Source organism: Rhipicephalus microplus, chromosome 1 (genome assembly GCF_043290135.1).
Source record: "Rhipicephalus microplus isolate Deutch F79 chromosome 1, USDA_Rmic, whole genome shotgun sequence".
Taxonomy (NCBI): domain Eukaryota; kingdom Metazoa; phylum Arthropoda; class Arachnida; order Ixodida; family Ixodidae; genus Rhipicephalus; species Rhipicephalus microplus.
In genome coordinates, this window is record NC_134700.1 from 260962418 (window position 1) to 260982365 (window position 19948).

Here is a 19948-nt window from a genome sequence, read left to right on the forward strand (position 1 = left end):
CGGCATTATAAGCCCCGTAGAGCGCATCGCTGGCGTTGGCTCTAGGAAATATGAGACTCGTTGGGGACACGCAAAATCACACAGCTCACTCAATAACGCAACTACTGAAATGCCGAAACCACTGAACAAAAACGCCAAAAGGTAAATGGCAGCAGGAGGTCGCAAGCTTTGGCTACTGCTGAATTGCCAAGAAGTGTTATAAGGAAACTGATGATGACAACGAAGTGGTGCTTTAATTGTTGTAACTGGTGGATCGCAGGCGCTACAGCGTCCCCGTAAAACACTGAGGTCAGTTAGTCAAACTTCATTACAAGTCCTGAGAGATGCGACTAGCGCACAGTAGGGTGCCCTTTATTTAATGCATCAATCCTGTGGGTTTAGTGCTTTGTGAAGAAAGAACTATGGCAGTAAGATAGCACGTGTGATGGCAGTGGCCTTTATTGTGGCTAATATCTTCGTGGTCGCTGTGCTGCATTAACGGCAATTGCCCGACATCTGAGACCACAGTTTTTACAAATGCTGTCACGTGCAGCTTAGCAGGATTACAGGCAAAATATGGACACTCTGGTCGCTCAAGATTGCATGAAACTTCGTGTATATAAGACGCACCTGCGAAATGTTTACAAAAAAGGTGCATTTTATACTCTGGGAAATAGAGTATCTGTGTAGATAGGAAACTCCTCATATCATTATGAAGCTTCCCCAGTGATTTACCCCATAAATTCTCATGTAGGTCAGACTTGTTTTCTTCTCCTATAGACAAGCACATCCTCACATTTGACATTTTACCAAGCCGAACCTTGTGGTTGATAATAATCCCATGTGACATTTGGCAAACTTGCAGTCTTTTCTAAAAGATTGCACATTGTCATTCCAGTGCGAATACATGACGCCACACAATTCAGAGCATCAGGCAACAATGAAAATGCAACACCTCATTACGCAAAAGTTTACCTTTTTGATAGACCAAGCATCTTGATGTTTAGATGCTACATGACGTTCTTTTTGAATAGAGTTCCCCTGGCCATTGAGCGCATTCTCTTCTAAGATCACCTTCTTATCAGGAAATATGCTCTGTGCGTCATATAGAAAAAGTTCAGTAAGCGAGTTTAGTTTTCGTTCGAGTAATCGAAGCAAACAAAAAAGTAAACCAGCATAAGGTCGCACATCCCAAAATACAAGCTCTTGATCTTGTCATTTATCGTAAATAATGTTTTAAAAAAAGGTGAGTGAGTGCGTACGCAACAAAGACTAAAAAAATCTACATCCACCACCAGATACAAAAATGACCAGCAAGTAGTCGTCACGTTCATTAAGACGAAATGGTTTCATTTGATTTGGCTGCAGTTTCTGAATCAGTTCTCGAGGCTTTTGTGACGACCTGGCTTCCTTCTTGCGTCCACGTCTTCTCGCACTGTTTTTTTTTAGAATGAATACGAACCAACTAGCTCAGGTCTCTGTAATTCTAAGTACTTGGTGATTCCTTGCACTGTGCCACACGAGTTCACCAAGTGCTAATGTTGAGCATCATTGTTGTGCTTCGTGGCTGCTAATCAAATAAAAAGTAGTGCAACAAAATAAGCAGTGTCATCAGCTGGTGATGGCCAATCATTTTGATTCATGGATATGAATCAAAATTCATTTTGCATTCATTCATTTTGCATTCATTGATATGAATGCAACGAGTTTCTTCTGTTTATTATTGCAGTGCTTTCCCACGTTGAAAATGACAACATAGAGGTGCCCATTGACGCCACGTTTTTATACAGAAATGCATCTCGGAAGATGCTGTGTAAATAGAACTATTTTTTATGACTTACAAGTGCACAGTAATATATGCTCACAACTACCAGGCCATCAAACTTGCAGCTTGCTCCTCTTCAGACTAATTTAAACAAAGAGATAACCATACCTGCCAAGTTCAAGGATTCTAAATCCTGGATATTTCTGCAATTGGGGAGGGGAGGGTTGAGCCAATTTATTGCCCCCCCTCTCGTTTTTTGCACCAAAAGAAGCATAAAACATCGCAAAAAAAGGCGGGGAAGTCCGTAAACATCAACGATGCATTCTTATAATGGCTTGGAGTGGCTGAACACAAGAAGGTAGAGTTTCCTAACTGCAGTAGAGGGTGCGAGTCTCAAAGGGGGTGCACGAATATTTGTATCTCCTGAAATTTTGCATAATGTAAAAAACTAAAAAATCAATTTCTGTCAAAAGAACTTGCATATGTCTTGCTGGAACACACACGAATGAATAGGACGGTGCAACCAGCTTCCAGGAAAGTGTGGGTCAACGCTTCGCTTGAGGCCAACTGAAAACTGAATGTCAAAGTATAGCCAAAGTACACAGACTGAAAGGAACGTTATTTAATTCTTTGGACAAGAACGCCAATACGCTTCTAGCCTTTATCACGCCTTTATTGCCTTTAATCTACTGGAGCATTAGCCCTCGGCTGGTACCGTATTTACTCTCTTAATCCTTGCACTTTTTTTTAACGGAAAACGATGCAAAGTTGGGGAACTGTGTACAGCTCTCCAAGATTATGATAATTTCATGAGATGTACACTTGACTTTGGGCCATTTACTAGAGAGTGCGAGTTAAATTAGCCTGTGCAGACATTTTTGTGCATTTTCCAATATAGGAACTACTGGGCAAGAAGTTTTTTTTTTCCAAGGTCAACGGCATTTCTATTAATACTCCCCTCGACTTATGTCAGGTGGCATTGTCACGTGAGCAAAGACTTGTAGAGCTGTACATAATACGTGTCGATGCAACGTTCTGCAATGCTTCTACCATTTCTAGCTGTTTTCTATAGAGTTTGCATGACAGGTGCTTCATTACCTGTAGTGGTGGTGGCTTCGATTGTACAATAAATTTTTCTTCGTAAGGTTGCATTCAGTTTTGATTTCTTTCCCATGTTTGTACTGCAGCAGTACATAGCAAAAAAAAAATAATTTTAAGTAAGTAAGGGATAAGATTGAGCCAGCAATCTACAAGCCTGATATATTCTGTGATGGGAAATGGCGGAAATTGCGAGGAACTCGCTTTCCTTCTTGTATAGCGGCAGGAACAGGGAATGAGTGGTCGTTGCTATGTGTAATGTTTGTGTAAATTTATCTCGTTACAGGAGCTTATAAAGAGTAGGACACGACCTATTAACATTGTACATGTGACCTCTGCTATGTAAATGCATCTGTTCATGCTTCTATATGTAGCTCTCCATCTCTGCACATTCAGGCCAAGCTTCATTTCTTGTGCGTTTTTTCTGACCATTGCAGTGAATTATGTATTGCTAACTGGGCTGCTTGTTTAAAGTAAGCACGAGCCAACGAATTGTTTCCCTGCCCTAATATTTCATTGATGAAGGCAATGCAAGTTAGCTAAAGAAGTATTGCATCAGAACTGCTGGGTATATTTTTTTAGAAAGTTAAAAGAAATGTTTATTTTGGGGAAACAACATGTATTTGAAAGTAATGCTGTTGCACCACGAGTAATTGTTATGGTATGTGTGGTAATATGAAACCAAGTGTTTCGATATTCACCACAGCCATTCTATTCAAAGTTTCTAGGCAAAACACGACAGTACTTAACAGCTGATTTCAAAGTTACTACCTGTTAACCTTGTTCTGCTGAAATAAAAAAAATTGTATCTGATCTTCCCATATAAGAACTGCACTGCCTATTCTTTTCATTGTCACAGTTTCTACAACTCGATTTATGTGCTCAAGGCTAGTGTGAGGGGACGAATGACGTCGGGAGAAATCGGTGCACTGAAACAAATAGTTAATCCTATTTCTGTTCAAGCCCTAGAAACTTCTTCAAAAACAGGTTACTAGTTGTACTGCTGCATTATATAACCGTGCGATCATAATTATTGTGCCATCACTTGTTTTACCAGCAACAAAAACAACAGTGGACTACCTTAATCACATGTATAATGAATTCATATTTTAAACGTAACATATTGTAACTAGTGAATTTGCCCATTATCTTTAAGAAATAATTACAAAATCAATATCTACCTTAATTGTGTCGAGAATAATAAGCCGGTTGTTCACTATCACTTGCATATTGGTTAAGCTTGCACTCAAGGGCTACTCACTGGTGGTTATCTGCATGCCTCCTTTTGTTGCTGCAACTTGTGGTGGCTGTTTCGTGTCTTGCTTGTGGTGCGGCCTTTCTCCCATGTGCTTTGTTGTTATGCACTAACCTCGCACGGTTTTGGAATCCCGCGTGGCAGAATCTGCCAGTCGGGCGGCATTCACCTGTGGTCATACAGCGCACACGGTCTGAGCGCCAGGCAGCGATGCAGCCTGCTAAGGTAAAGCTGACTTGTTGCTGTTAACACCTCGGTGGTCTTTGTATTGTGGTGTGTATGGGTGTGTATAGTACATTGGCTCTTTGGATGGGGTGCTTGCGGGAAGCAAGTCTAGCGCATAACACGCTAGTAATTTAGACTTGGTGTGCAAGAAAACTAATTGCTGAAATGCATTTAGCATTGCTGCTTCAGGGTGAGGCCTTACTGTAGAGCTTAAGGTTTCAGTAAGAGCCTGTGTGAGAGCATCGTTACTACCAAAAACTCCAAGCGTGCAGACCGCTCCGTTGGTGGCACCTCATGGTACCGTGATGCTGTGGTTGACCAGTGTGCAATAGATGTGTTTGGGCAAATAAGACTCTCTTTGATTGAGTTTAAAAAGCTGGAAATTCCTTCAATAAGGCTATAACCTAATTGACAATCTTTACCTTAGAAGGTAGATACAACGGGGTACATTTCTCAATTCTGGCATACTTTTAGTGAGTTTAAAAGCCAGAAATGCCTTCAAAAAGGCTATAACCTAATTGACAATCTTTACCTTAAAAGGTAGGTACAATGTGACATATCTACTCAATTCTGGCACACCTTTAGTGTTATCTCGCAGTTTGGTTTGAAGGACCTCTGAAAAGCTAAACTTTGCTACTATGTATTTATCTGCAGAAATCCTTTTGTTCTATGTGCAGAAGTACTGTGTTAGCGAGGTCTTTTTTTCTTTCCTACTAACGTCAGTGCTAGTTTTGCATACGGACTATTGGGCTTTATTGTCACTTGCCAGGATGCAGTGAGAAGCACATTGGATCTTGCCCACCAATCACTCTGATCGCCTCTGTGATAGATGGGCTCCTACATATAAAAGTGACATCTCAAGTTCGTGCACATTCCAGAGTGACGCAAAGCTGCCAAAAATGCCGTGGAGTGTTGCTGCAGGTTTGCCTCCCTGTAACAATTTTTTTTAAATATTCTCCCATTGCCTCACAGATTCGTATTTTGGCACTTTGAACCCGCAATCACGTGCTTGACAGTGCAGTGTAGTTGTTAAAGTGAATATCAACTGTTTCTTCACTTCACAAATTCGATGCAATCTGATGCAAATACAGGCCACTGCAGAAATTTCTTAATGGCGTCAAGTACTCGTCTAGTGCTAGCCACACGAGTGGTTACGGAATTTCGTATTAAAACATCTGTTTTCTAACAGTCATTGTATTGAAGGTGGGGTACGCCTAGCAACACCACACGCATGCACTGTTACCATTAAATTGCACTAAACTTATGTTCGATGTCTGCATTGCTTGCATGGAATCACTGCACATGTTGCACAGAGAATGAAGAGTATTTTTATATGCAGAGAAAAACCCTTGTGTTGGTCCATTTTAATGTCAGTTACAAAGAGGTATGTCTAAAAACCTGTTATAGCTCGTAATTTTAACACAAGCATCTTTCTTTTTCTTTTTCGATTTTAGTAAAGACTGTGCATCAGAATAGAGTAAATATGGTAGTTGTTCATTCTCATAAGTTGGGAATGGTTTAGTTGAAGGCAGCTATGTAAAATATCGCTGTCACTGCATACGTTGCTATCTACATGTTCAGCGAAATGCTCTTACGCTATAGACAATGCAAATGTGGTGGTCTGGGCTTTCTCTAGGGCTCTTTAAGTTTCTTATGTTAAATGAGAAAACAGACAGTGGCGCCCCCAGATTGTTGCTGTGCTTTAAAGAAGTTGGTGCGATTGTTATCAAAAGATATTAAATTTTGAGGAGTAGGGTATGTATGCAGTTCAAATTTTAGTTAATATATTGAGGACTCTCCTGTGCTCTATATACCTGCCGTGCCGAGGGCTGAATTTTCTGTTGTGTAACGAATTCTGCAAAATTGGTTAAATTGACAGCTGTTTAATGAAAGCCTGCATGATGTTTATATAGTAAAACTTATGAAAGTAGTGGAAAAAAACCATCAGTTATTTTGTATAATATTGAACACCAGGAATGTATTTTTTCTTGCAGATAAGTTACAAATTAGTGATGCTTTTCTTTATATCCAGTACACATCTTCGTGGTTAATACGTATTAAATTGTTTCTATGAGAGTTATCACATTATTTATGTCCTTTGAATTACAATATCTGCCATCATATTGACTGCAAACATGATCAAACCAGGTAACTGCACATCAGGAACACAGGTCTAGTGTCGTCCACCAAGACAAATATTATAGTTGGAGCGCAATATTGCAAATTCAGGAGACTGTATCTTCATGTTTTACTGTTGTGTCTTTTGCGGGCATTAATCACGTATGCCAGCTTGTTTTCGAGCAGTAAAATAAAAACGTGGCTATTGTTCATCAGTACAATCTTAAAGGACCCCTCACAGCTAAAGTTTTGCTTGCGATATTTTTTCAGTGATTTGTGGCTTTGCATATGATAATACTGAAATTGGATCGTAAATACTATAGAGCATTGTATAATTTATGCCAGCATAGTTATTTCAGAATGATTGTGTACCAGTTCTAAACAGCCACCTTAATACTATTAAAAAACTAGTGCCCCACGACGGGACGTCGCCTGACACTATGTGGGCTCAAGCTTCGGTGACATTGAACACGCTCGTTTCTAATAGGGGGACCCGCAGGTGGTCAAGAGTGAAACGATGTAGACGCTTTAAGCATGCTCCCCTCAGGGGAAAAAAACATTCCTGGCATAAGCAGCCAAAACCTACCTTGAGAGCAGCTCGACAACAGAGCGAGAGGGGTAACGAACAATAGTCCTTACCGGGTGCCATTTGGGGTATTGTGCATGCCCCGAAAATGTACTCCGATACTATCAATAATTGCTTGACCTCTGCAACGTCCCTAAGGTGCCCCCTGTCTACGTCAAAGCACTGAAAATGTCTATTGCACCTGAATGCTTAGACAAGCTTGCACCCTTACTCTAAAACCAAATTAAAATATCTTATAGGCAATGCTCATCACTAATAATTGATCAGAAGTGCATACAGGGCTCTCAAACTACACAAGCATCTCTTGTTTCCAAATTTGGTGTCGGGGTCCTTCAATTTTGAGTGATTGAATATCTTGATGGTTCTTATGGATAGCTCAGTATTATTGAACATCTCTTTACATTTTAGAGAGCATGCTGAAGCCTTGATTTTTCCATTTTTTGACATCTGTGCTGTTCTTAGAACAGTGCAGAATATGGTTTGGGCAACTAGTTTACCAATTGTTGCCTATTTCATAGCTTGAATACTGTGCTAAAGGTTTATGTAAACATTTTCTCTAGTATAGGCTGCATATTGGCTGCTCATTGGCTGTGCCTTTTGCTGATTGCGTTTACAATTTTCATATTTGATCACTTTTTCTTTTTGAAGATTCGCCCCGACACAAATTTTCGTCTAACGCTTTTTACAACCACGTCTGGATTGCAGTGCAACTCCTTCACGATGAATACCTGTCACCTTAGGTAACTGTTCTGCGAACAAACAAATAAACTTCTGCAGCTTCGGCAGAGTGAAGTGTGCCTACACTGCTGTACTTTTGCAGCCTTTTTCTGTCTATGCAAGCATTTGAATATAGTACCTAGACAGAAGTTAATATTGATTGTAGGCTTAATTTAATGGTTGCATTGCTCACATTCATCATGTTTCTAAGCATCAAGACTATACACTGGTAGTAAAGTGAACAATACATGATCTTGCATAATTACTTTATGATGAGGTTAGGGACATGGACTACTTTTCCTGGCATGTTCAATTGCACCTCTTGCTTAGGTACATTCATTTTGCAGGTCGCAAGTGGGGAAAGCTCTCTTACTTACGACAACACATCAAAATTCAAGAATGTTGATGAGCAGACAGAGCTTGTGCCTTCGGTTGAACTGCTGAATGCACCGCCAAAACCCGGTTAGTGCATGTCATCTTGGCAGAATGCATAAACATATCAGCTGCTTTACATATTCTTCCTGATCTGTACATTTATTTTTCTTTGCCCTTGCAGGAACTATAGCAGAGCGTGAACATGCCAAGTGGCTGAATGCCGTGCCTTTGCCGAACAACCCCTACAGCGTAGAAAACTTGTCGAGGCGGGCCAGTGAAAGTCGCCGAGACTCCCTGACCACTGCCAAAACGAGCTCTTCGTTTGACACACCACTCGAAGACGACAATGAGGAAGATGGTTTCTCCTCACCTGTGCTTCCTTCTTCCTACCTGCGGGATTATTACATCAATAATCCTAAGCTTGTTGCACAAGTAGAGGCCTCATCTACACGGCGATCATCTTTACAAAGTGCAAAATCATTGACGTCATCTGGGGACCCTGAGGAAACTCTGCATTCAATTGAAGAACAGGTCAGTCTGAAAGAGCTTAGAGCAAAATTTACTGATGTTACAATTGTCCAGCCGATTTAGCATCTCATGTGGCCTGTTTAGCAATAATGAAGCCTGGAAATAAATGCATATCTTCTGAACATTCGGTTTATCAAAACTAACATATTGTTTGTGATATTCAATTGCTAACAATTCCAATAATTCACAATAGAAATTCCATCTCGTGCAAAATTATATAGAAAAAGAAACACCTAAATAAAGTACTGCAGAGGTAGTGCTTTATTGTAGTAATAACTAATTTAGAAATCAATCAAAAGATGTCAAGTTAGGCAAGTGTCGGAAGGCTAATGGTTGGAAGACATTGTTACTTGCACTGCCGCCTGCTACTGCCATTGCAGCAACTTCAGTGGTTTTATACATTTCATGAACATTATTTATAGGAAAAATAAGAGCCAATAACTCATCGGCTTGTTTCATACCTGTCTCCCAAATTTTAGTTTGTCGGTTTGTCTTTGTAAATGAAATTTACGTGGTTAAAGATATACAGTTAGATGAAATGCTAGTCGTGCAAAGCTTCTCACCTAGGGATGATTGTGAGCTCTGCAAAAATGTAAGCAGTCTACCACAGGGGTGTACTGGATACATCGCTCAGCTGCGAAACCGAAGGTCACAGTGGTTGCATTTTGGTGGATGCAGAATGCTGGAGGGCCATCTGCTTTGTGTTGTCGGTGAATGTTAAACAACTCCAGGTGGTTGAAATGCCAGAGCCTCATAATTATATTATGGTTTTGGCAGGTAAAAGCCCCGATATTATTAAAATGCAAATTGTGAAATTGAGCTCTTTCGAAATATAGTAGGTCATTGCTACTGCTTAGTTATCATAACGGTAAGTATGCTGTGCCTTTTATACATAAGCTTACTAGCAAGGGTCTCGATTAGAGGCAAACTTGTTGCCTTGTTTTGATTTTTTCGAGCATGGTTTTATGGTACATATTGCCTTTGTCGCAGAGTATATTATTATAGCTGGCACCTAGAGGAAGAAGTCTTTTGTATTTGCTCAACTTCATTGTTCTGTATAGTGAAGCCAGCATTCACACTCACTTTGCCAAGATTACTTTTCAGCCTTCGTTTTTTTTTACTGCAGCTGTAGATAACAACGTTGACTCTGGAGGTGCTATTTTAAGTGCGGCTCTTTTATCTGAGAAGTAACCACCTTGTCAAACATACGGTAAACATGTCTGCAGTGAATAAAATTTTGTCTCGATTTTGTCACTTGAGTGTGGCTGAAAAGGGTGATTTCGCGGTGCTTACAAAGTGCACACTTTTTTTAAAGGTTTACTCTAATCCTAGAAAGGCATTCCCACCAACTGTACACATGCGGACACTCACAGCAGCTGTCAGCACTCCTCACCTAAACATCGAAGACGCAACTGTGAGTTTTATATCTGCTTTTCGTGATTTAAGAACACATTTTTTTCCAGCATTTGTGTTTTTCCAACTGAGTTATGTTGTTGCTTACAGGGTGTTGTTTACATGTACCACAGTTGCATGTATGATAGAAAATTAGTCGTTGGGTAACTAATTTACATTGTGCGAGAAGCAGATGTGCACATCATTCTGCTAAAGCCCCATTTGCTGGAGAATACCTCTGAACTCTCCAAGAAAATTAGTCTGAGCGTGCATCAAGAACAGCACGAAAATGAAGTCTTTGTTTTGCTCGTGCTGGGTTGCTGATAAAACTGAAACCAGAACCTAAAAGTCATTACTTGCACCATCTCTGTATGTTAATATAATGGTCATAGCGATTACTATAGCTGATGCTGTTTGTCCTCAGTTTGACGTTTTTGCATTATCACTGCATTGCTTTCCTGTGAAGGCTATAATTTACTGCTGCTTCGTGATAATTTTTATGCCATATGTCCTGCATTTTCTTCATTGCATCAAAGGAAGCTTCGGTCATTGTTCAAGTCACGCATTTATCACCATAGATTTTATTGTAGGAATACTTTAGCAAAACGCTCGTGAAGTGGATCAGGTTGCTGCTTCACTAGTGCCGGTAATGCCATTTAGCTTGTGGCAGAACCAATGGGATATTTACCCATTTAGACAAAGAAATGGAAACTGACCGGTCTGTAAAGCCAGAGCACATCATAATCTCACAGCTTGTCTCTGCAAAGCGCTTTCAGCGTCTATCCAGTCAAAGCCAGTAATGCAGAAAAGGTTTCAGCGAATGAGGAAATAAAAAAGCAACATATGGCAACTTGAAAGAAGTATAGTTAAGGCTGCCAACATTGTAGGCAGTGGTTTTTCATTCCACAGTATTGTTTACACCTTTTTGTTTTCTAAACTAGGATATTTTCTTCTGCTAGTTATTGGCCAGTGTGCATAAGAGAGCAAGTTGGAAATTATGAAGGCAAATGTATATGTATTCGAGGTTTTTCACGGCAGAGTTAGGTCGTGAGTATTTGTCTGTGTTATGAAAACATATATCAGTGGACGGATCAAATCAAATCAAAGTTTTCATTTCATGTTGCGATAAAGATGACAAACACTCGTCATAACTGTAGCCAAAGGCAATTGAAGGTCATTTTGCAGTTGAAGGTCGTCATATTCACATTAAACGAAAAAATTACAATGTCGATTTCTCAAGTAAATACAAAGTAAATAAAGGAACTAAGAACTAAGATATATCAGAGTGCCAAAGAATAAGGTAGGGGCTACACCCAGATACATTGAAATAATGACACATTAAAAAATATGCTGTACAATTATCTATCAAACCTTTATAAATAGACAAGACATGTCTATTGAACTGCGAAATACGTATGTAATCAGCAGAACAAGAGGAATAACTTTTTTGTTGCATAGTAATACAACATTAAGTGACAGTAATTGCACAGGATGAGGAATAAAAAGATATAATTTATACAGGACTAGCAAAGTATGTATAATTTACTCTATCTTTAACACATAAAGACAATATTGTTTCAAGGTGCTAGGGATGTTCACAGAATTACTGAATACAGCTGGTAGCCCGTTCCAAATCCTAGTTCTTGCGAAGTTAATTCCTGTGTGGTTCCCTTTATTGAAGGCAACGGACGTGCAAAGCTTTTCAGAATTGAGTTAGAGGTGTGCTTTGTCAACTCTGTTTGGAGAGGTCAGCCCTTGTTTGCTGGCCTCTTGATACCAGGGTTCCGGCATGGGTGTCTTTTATTCTGTCAATGGGATGGGGCGTCGGCGTTGAAGGTCTGAAGGAGAGGAGGAGTTGGGAGAGGAGCTGGGCGACCCTTCGTTGCCCTCGGTGCGGGAACTGGTGCTCAAGTTTGCCAGCCAGTCGGCTCAGTCAGCCATCGTTGGCTCCGATTCAGAGAGCCTTCCCAGTCCTGTTCAAGAGTTTCAGATTTTCCTTGGCCTTGAGCGCTCGATATGGCTGCGGGAAAATGTGCAGAGACTGTGCAAGGTGGTGGTAGCAGCGCTACGACAATGAAATGCTTTGCGGTGTTTCACTATCTGTCCACACCTATTCCTAAACACATCTCTCCTCTAGCTTGCTGAAAATTGCTTCCAGAAATTTTAGAATTGCACTCAATTTTTAAAGGCAATTCTGAATTATGTATTATGAATGTGTGATGGTGATGTGAGCACGGCATTTCTTTTATTTCCCAGAAAGCTTGATTCCTGGAAACCGCTCTTTCCCTATCGCTTTTCCTGCCTAGGGCATGTCATCCCGCTTTTCTCCTCTTTCTTCGGCACCCATGTCTGGCTTTTCTTAAAAATATGATTTTATTTTGTGGCAGAGCTGTATTTTATGTTGCTTAAAATATATTGTATTTCCAGTAGTTACTGGTCGCACCTCAGCAGGCTTCAGGCCTTTTGGTTTCGGCTGCACTTTCTGCCTTATTTTTGGGAATGGAGAACATTAGTTCTTGATTTAAAGTGCAATGCGCATCACTGACTGAATACTCTTTAATTTGGCAACATCCTGAAGCCAGTTCCTGCTCTTATAACTTCAGAAATGCAGACTTTTACTTGGCTTTTGGGAACAGACACGACACAATACTAGTTGATCACTAGTAGAGAAAATCTTCCGGAAATGGAAATTTCTGCTCATGATCTGGCCGCATTGACAAATATGCCGCCCAATCCAATCCAGGCTTTTTGCGAACCTATTGCGTTTTATTGTAAACGAGTTTAGGTGGCATTCGTCTAAACGCACTGTAGAAACTCGGTGATGCAAAATTGGCAGAGATGAATTCGTGATAATTCTTAGCTAAATTTCACTGTGTCCATAGCGCAAAAATGCAGATGTTTCGAACACTTTTCCTCATCGCGGCGGGTCGTATGAACTTAAGTACCGAAAACGTCGAACGAAGGCTGAGGGCAGTGTGCTCGAAGCTTCGCAAAGACAGGTGTGGCCAGCGCACGCGCCGTCAGAACTGTGGTTATTCTTTGCAACAACTGCTGTGGAGGAAACCGTGGTTGCTCTTGACCCGAGCATGTATGGCAATGGCGTTACTGTCAGAACTCTGAAAGTGCACGCGCGTCCAACGCTTGACGACTCAAAGCAACATTGCTTTCCACAAATGCTGTTGACACAACTGCGGCAGATGCGATCATGGATAGCTTTGTTCGAAGATAGAATTTGTCATAGATAGGCTTTGTTTTGAAGGCACATGTGCAGTTAGCACATGCGGATTGAAAACTAACGTGCCGTTTTCCGCAACGGCCGCGTGCGAAACCGTGGTCACCGCGATGCGATCAATAGCGACTACTGTGTTTACTCGCGTAGTCCTCACACTCGCATAATTCTCGCACCCCTCACATCGCCGGGGGAAAATATTTCTTTTTTTCCTCGAGTAATCATCGCACTTCCGTAAATTGCCGCAATAATGTCGTCTGCTCCTTCCAGCTACTGGATGGATGGATGGATGGATGGATGGATGGATGGATGGATGGATGGATGGATGGATGGATGGATGGATGGATGGATGGATGGATGGATGGATGGATATGGCTGTACCCTTTAGATCGGGCGGTGGCTAGCGCCACCGAGCCGTAATACCTAATGAACCAAAAACTATATTTATTTTTTTCCTTAAAAGTGAGTTTGAGGATTCGTACTTTGCAGTGAAGTGTTTAATTTTCACACGTGCCTTGACTTTAGCTACCAATCAGATAACCTCCTTCTAGTTAAGTCTACCCGCTTAAAGTTTATTTTGCCCTCCCGGTCCCTAAACCCCAGTGCTTTGAAAAACTCTGCGCCATCATCCTGAACTATAGGGTGAAGCCTTTTACAGAACATTATCAAGTGTTCGGCAGTTTCTTCTTCCTCTCCACACGCACTGCATACTGTGTCTACCCCTTCGTATTTGGCCCGATATGTCTTGGTTCGCAGTACTCCCGTCCTGGGCCTCAAACAGTAGATAACTACCCCGAGTATTATCATAGATCCTTTGCTTGGCAATTTCCTGCTTAAAAGTTCGATAGATCTCTAGTGCGGACTTTTTAATCATGCCCATTCTCTACGTGACAGTCTCCGTTTCCTTCACTTTCTTCTTAACCGATAGTTCTTTTTGGTTTGGCCACCTGCTGTTTTCTAAGTATTTACCAGTCAACTTCCTGGTTCGCTTCCTCCATTTTGTATCGACATTCTTCATGTACAAGTAGCTGAAAACCTTCCTAGCCCAACGCTCTTCCCCCATTTCTCTCAATCGCTTCTCAAATTTTATCTTGCTGCTAGCTTCCCTGCCCTCAAATGATGTCCATCCCATATCACCTTGTACTCCCTGATTTGGTGTATTCCCGTGAGCTCCTAAAGCAAGCCTACCTATTCCACGTTGCTTAATTTCTAATCTTGCTTGAACTTCTGATCTCATGCACAAGACCGCATTGCCGAACGTCAGCTCAGGAACCATGACCCCTTTCCATATTCCTCTCACAACATCATACCTATTGTAATTCCACAGGGCCCTATTTTTCATGACTGCTGCATTCCTGTTACCTTTAGTCGTCACGTATATTTCGTGTTCCCTCAGATACTCGGTCTCATTGCTTATCCATACGCCCAGATATTTGTACTTATCTGTTATCTCTAGCGTGACCTCCTGTATTCTAAGCTCACTACCTTGGTTGTCATTGAAAATCATGACTGCTGATTTTTCCTTACTGAATTTAAAATCTAACCTATCTCTCTCATTACCGCAGATGTCCATCAATCTCTGCAAATCTTCCTTGTTGTTGGCCATTAGCACTATATCATCTGCGTACTATAATGCTGGTAGTGCCTGATCAATGAGTTTTCCTTGTTTGACTAAAGAGACGTTGAAGCCGGGTCCACTTCCCTCTAATTTGGCCTCTAATCCTTGTAGGTACATCATGAATAATAAGAGTGACAGGGGACACCCCTGCCTAAGCCCCCGTTTTACCTCTGCAAGCTTGGATACCTGTTTTTCCCACTTTATAACTACCTTGTTACCTTTATAGATATTCTTTAAAAGATTAGTGACTACATGTTCCACGCCTAATGTGTCCAGTATTCCCCACAATTCCTCTTGAACCACGCTATCGTACGCTCCCTTGATATCCAAAAATGCTAGCCACAGGGGCCTGTGTTCTTTTTCTGCTATTTCGATGCACTGCATCAGTGAGAACAGATTGTCTTCCAACCTCCTGTGTTTGCGAAACCCATTCTGCAGTTCCCCCAGCACCCCCTCATCCTCTATTCATGCATGCAGTCTTTCCTTTATAATCTGCATCGCCAGCCTGTAGACCATTTATATCACTGTTATAGGACGGTAGTTGTTTATGTCAGCTTTGTCCCCCTTTCCTTTATAGATCATGCTCATCCTGCTAAGTTTCCAGCCATCGGGAACTTCACCATCGATTATTATTTTGCTCACTGCCTCTCTCAAAGCCTGCTTAGACTTCGGACATAATGTCTTTATCAGCCCAATTGGAATGCCATCTGGGCCTGTTGATGTACTACTAGGAACCCTTTTCTCAGCCCTTTTCCACTATTGTGAAAATGGAGCCATTGCACCACTTGATTCGTCCTTGTCTATTGTGGTGCATAAAGTACTTCTTTGTTGAAATTTTTCTGTCACCCTTATTCTTATATATTCAATAGCTTCGTCCCCTTCTAGCCTAGCGCCTTGGGCTGTAGTTAAAAAACTCTGCTCTGGGCTCGTCTCATTTCTTAGGGAGTTTAGGTGGTTCCAAAATTTCGTAGCTGCATTTCTATCTTTTTTATGTACTTCTGCCAGCCACTGAGCTCCCTTCCTTCTAATCTTTTTATTGATCAGAAGGGATGCATCCCTTCTACAGCTTAGAAAGGTTGCCCATTTTCTTTCAACATCATCTGTCGGTTCACCCCGCTGCTTAGCATGTCTGTGTTCCCTAGAGGCTTCCTGACGTTTTGTTATGGCTCTCTTAACTTCCTCATCCCACCAACATTTGGGTTTGTGTCTTCTCCGGGGTGACTTGCACGCGTCTTAGCAAGCTCTAGCTCAAAGAGTCTAATTAGATTCGTGTATGTCCACACTGTCTTATTACTGATGATGATAACTACTGATTATGATAGCGTGCGCCGTCTGGCGCCATCTCCTAAGTATATAGGGTACTGTTATTGCACTGAGATTCAATCCAATCCAATTCAAGCCAAAGTGGCTAGTGCGCGTTGCAGCGTGATTTGTATGTTGTCTTTATTCTTGTAACGTTATGGGGTGATATGGAAGCTAGACGGCTGCTTTCAAGTTGAAAGTGATTGATCATGCACTAAACAACGGCAACAGGGCTGTCGGTATGTCCTTCGGAGTAGATGAGTTTTGTGTTCACTACTGGTGACGGCAGCTGAAAGCCACCAAGATGTGTTGGGTCGTCTGTGTGCCTAAGAGTGAGATTGATTGTAAACTTTATTTGTTCAGAAGGAAACTGCAGACGATTCTGTTAAATATCCATCAGCTCAATACTGACGTTCTAAGCTAACTTTTTTAGGGCTCCTGTTGAGCGACATATTCTACCGCTACGCCCACAAGCTTTGCGTATGGTATTCTAATTCTCAACTATTTGCTTGTACTTTTTGTGTCTCAAATAAGTCTCGTCTTGTGTTGAACCTGTGCTTTTATTGTTGAGGTAAGTCTTAATTAGTACTTCTCAAAGCTTTCTGTTAGTTATTGGCGTGAGAATCCCGACTTGTGGCCACTTAGTTTTCTTTTTCGCTCTGTACGTTTTCATGGAAAGTTTTCCTCGCGTAATTCCGGCACTATAAAGCCGAAAACTAGTTATGCACTCAAATGCATTGCAAGAAAAACTGATTCAATCAGCTAAAGCTGGAAGTGGACATACCCATTGCTACAACAATCTCAGCAACAATGAATTTTGTGGAGATAGCTATACTAAGCATGGTATCTGAAAAATTATGCAGCAACAAGGTGTTCTTAGAAAATTCACCAGAAAATTCACTAGCAAAGTAAAATCTGTTGGGTAAATTTTCAGCAAGATTCTTAGAACAAGTACAGTGCCTATAGACAACTTATTGCACAAAGCTATGTTTTTCATTTACTTCATTCTTAAACACCGTTAAAAATACCTGCTTAAGCAGAAAGGCTGATCTCTCTGCCTTTCTGTAAATAACATTTTCTCTCTCTCTTTCTCTCTCTCTCTATCACTTTTGTCAGGGCCACAACATTGCAATCTATGCACTACTGGTCAATGGCGATATGTAGGGTAATAAGCAGGCTAGCAGTGGTATTAGGTCAGATCTAAATCAAATTTCAACTTGTGCCGGTTGTTCTACCCAAAGAAGCAAACTACACAGACCTCTTAGACTGAAATAGACAGGATATGAACAGATATTACTGCTTAATTAAGCAGACCACCACTTCTGCATGAGAACATCGCAAATATTTTTTCTTAAAGCACACAATTCATTTAAATCACTGTAGTAATTTAGTTAGACCTCAGTGCACACTAGATGTTCGTAAAAAAGTGCAGCCTTAAATGTCCATTATGCATGCAACCGAACTTGGGACAAGAAAATCTTACTCCTTCAGATTCTGCCTTCTCCACAGTGCTCTTTGAAGGCTGGTGATTGTTTACGTGAGGACTGGATGCTTTGGCTGGTCGTTTGCAAGCTGGCTTCACATTCATATCAGCTGTAACAAATGCAGGAAACGAAAATGCTGTTCACTTCCCCCGTTTTATTCAACTCACTGAAATCTATAGTATGGCTTCCTAAGAATGAAAAAGTATGGACCCTCTCCCCAAAGGGAAGCATAATGGGATGCTAAGCAACAGCGGTACGCATGCTGTTGACCCAGCTGAAACGAACGTGGATGCGGGTGCTGAAAGAACGGTTTAAAACGATACTCTGAGTAGCCTTTACTCAAGTTAACGTTTGTTTGTAACGCAAAGACACGGGAGGTGGGTTGGGTTTCGTGTAAGTTTCATAACAGATAAATGAGCCGAAAGAGTGTTTTCACTCGATGTGCACTCGAATGTTGCGAGCAATGGAGAGGGTTAAGCGAGAGAGATGACACGCGGCAAGCGGCGACAGGATAGAGAGAGAGACACGTCAATGCGCGCGCAGTGCAAGGGAGGCATCACCTACTTGGCACCACCCCAATACCTGCAGCCAGGGGAGCGTGGTGCGCATGGAGGGACAGCATTATGCGGGCTAATCAAAGAGCTGCTACGCCTCTGAAAAATTTCACGTGCGTCAGGATCGTGAGAATTGTAAGATTCAGTTTCATATGAAGCATCCAGTGAGTAACAGTCAATGCTGCATTTCTTGGCATTGAGTAAAGTATTAATATTTGGAACCAAGAGTATTGCAAACGAAGTAGTTGTGTGCACATCATGCGCTCACCAAACATGCTGACTACACCGACGTTTAAAGGGTAATTCATGGCCTGTCATAACATCAAAGCTCCTGTCACAGAGCAGAAGTCTGTTTTACTGAAACGAACTGCATACTACATTGGGATTTCACATGCAGTTGTGTGAATACTATGCGTAGCATTCAGTAGTGTGTTTCTCTGGGGTTTAGTAACGATAAAATATGGCTTGCCAAATCATGAGAGTACATATGTAGTGTTTGCTGCACTGTTGTAAGAGTGCACTAAAACCAAAATTGATGTTAGCTAACATGTCTGTATCATAGAAGTACACAAGTAATGTTTATTAACCTAACATAAAATTGGATAGCCATCACTGCAACTACAATTAACATTGAAAAGACACTACTGTTGCACAGGGTCTTTTTACAAAGTAGTTTCAAGACCAGGTGTGGCTGTGTCGTAGAAAATAATTGATTGCAATGCAGATTTCCTTGGTTCAATTTCCGCTGCATCCCGATTTTTATAGCTTTTATTTGTTGGGTCAACACAGCTGATGCCACAATTTTTTGATTATCTACCAATGTCTGCTTTCGCTGTTCCTAGGTACACAAACTGAATCCCCTGCGGGGCATACCCGCATAGAGCAGGCTGCATGTGATATATAGGTATGTGCCACATGTGACTGGAGGAACGGGTTTTGGTATGTCCACACCCCGATTTTGGCACTATTTACATGATGATCAGGTATTCATGATCAACATTCACATCCACGCTTCTATGTTAATCTTGGTCATTATGAACTGACCGACATGTGTATAAATGTCAAGCCAGAGCAATGGCGCTACAAAAACATTATCACACAAACGACAACGCAGTCTATGTAGACGCCACAGAATGCCTCAACAAGCCTTTGTCTTGAGCGTTGTTTCTAACACTCCACCGAATGGTGTCTACTTCAACCAATGCTCTATCCTCCCTAAAGGCGGCAGAATCTGCAATCACCTTGGCAATCTCCTCAACCATTGCCATACTAATCTTTAGTGACTCAAAAACAGCAATCCATAATTTCGGATGAAGCAAGATTCACAGGTGCGCACCCGAAATTCTGAATTCTATTCAACCCCAGATTAGATGAAATCAACTCTAATGAATAACGGCTCATGCGGGCAACCCAGGAAATGAAGCAACCCACAAAACCGCTCGAGCGCACGTCAATCGAGCAGGGCCAACTACAGATCCAGGGAGCGTAATCGAAAGCATGGTTGATTACAAAGAAATCTCCACTATAAGGAGATCCATCTTCAATATCCCTTCCTCCCTTCCCACAAATCGCTCTCTAAACTGGAGCAGGTGACCTGGCATCAACTTCAATCGAAGTACCCTTTCATCCCCAGCTCCCCTTGCTCTAATAAACCCTGGCCTCTTCTCCCCTGAATGCACACTCAGATTTTCACCACATCATATATATTAGCCCTAAGCTCCAG

The 19948-nt window shown here is 41.4% G+C and overlaps 1 protein-coding gene across 5 annotated transcripts in view; it reads right to left on the bottom strand.

Annotated features, from left to right (window-relative positions):
• Positions 1–11134: 11134 nt before the first annotated feature.
• The window catches only part of LOC142814721 (lachesin-like), a 194705-nt gene continuing 185891 nt past the window's right edge, over positions 11135–19948 (bottom strand). For all 5 annotated transcript variants that reach the window (XR_012895050.1, XR_012895042.1, XR_012895040.1 and 2 more), the window contains 2 exons: positions 17671–17780; positions 11135–12058 (listed from right to left, as the gene is read on the bottom strand). The gene's annotated coding sequence lies outside the window, so the exon portion shown is untranslated. The remainder of the gene's footprint in view (positions 12059–17670; positions 17781–19948) is intronic.